Here is a 1,190-nt window from a genome sequence, read left to right as displayed (position 1 = left end):
AAGCAAAATATGCTAGAATGCATGTATGCAACAATATTGCCATTGCATGTACCAATCTTGTATTGTCAATCTATTCAAGGACCAATGTATACATTAGTTCTTACCCATCTACCCTTGTTAAAACCTCTTACAGTTTCTAAGGGTTGATTTCCTAAGCTTCATATATGTTCTGTGCAACAGCTAATTTTAGCTAAATCGGAGTAGTGGTATCGAAACCACAAATCTGAAGTCATAAAATTATTTTAAATATTATTTTATGTGTTTACAACATGTGATTATATATGTGTAAAAATTTCGTGAGCTAATTTTATCGTTTAATACCTCAATTTGAGAAAAAGGTCTAAATTGCGTAAAATGCAAAAGTAGCATGCTATAAGTTAAGAGTGTCTAATTGCTATGGCCTATTAAATGAAAGGTCCTTATGATGTAATTAGATCATTGATGGTGGAATTTGACGTAAATGGCCATAAAATGGATATTTTTAATGGTTTTTAACTAAGGTTAACTAATAAGTTATATTAATTAAAATAAAACATAAAATTTCCTTGATCATCATCTTCCACCACCGAATGTAAGGAAAAGAAATAGCCATTGAAGCTTCATTAAGTTCGGCCCTTGCATGATTTATTAGGTATGTGTTCTGTGTTCAGTTTTTGATGGTTTCTACATTTTTGGAATCGTTGCTTTGAGTATTAGCTAGCCCATACCTTCGTTTCTAAAACTGTTAAAGAATTCAATAGTTTCCATTGATGAACGTGTGTTTAATTTGATAATTGAGGATGGTTTATGAATTTTTGATACTAGAAATACAAGTTTTGTAAAGTAATTTTTGACAAAAATGCATATTAGGGATTAAATTGTGAAAAGATTAAAATACGGGGTTAAAAGTGTGAATAAACTAAAATTATGGGCTACTAATAAAAAGTATTAAATTCGGCTATCATGGGTTTGTACCCAACTGAATGAATGTGCAATTTTATGAGATTAGGACTAAATTGAATAAATGAGAAACTTTAGGGGCTAAAGTGTAAAAATGCCCAAATAGGTATTTTTGGATGAAATTGAATGAATAGGTGATTAAATAAGTTAATTTGAATGTGTATAGATCAAGAACAAAATAAATCAAATTTAAATTGGGGGAAATCGAAAGTTGTCGAGTAGTCGACCTGATACGTTAATCTGTAGTACGA

The sequence above is a fragment of the Gossypium arboreum genome, chromosome 1 (assembly GCF_025698485.1).
Source record: "Gossypium arboreum isolate Shixiya-1 chromosome 1, ASM2569848v2, whole genome shotgun sequence".
NCBI lineage: Eukaryota > Viridiplantae > Streptophyta > Magnoliopsida > Malvales > Malvaceae > Gossypium > Gossypium arboreum.
The sequence above is the reverse complement of the archived record's forward strand: the minus strand, read 5'-3'. Positions refer to the sequence as shown.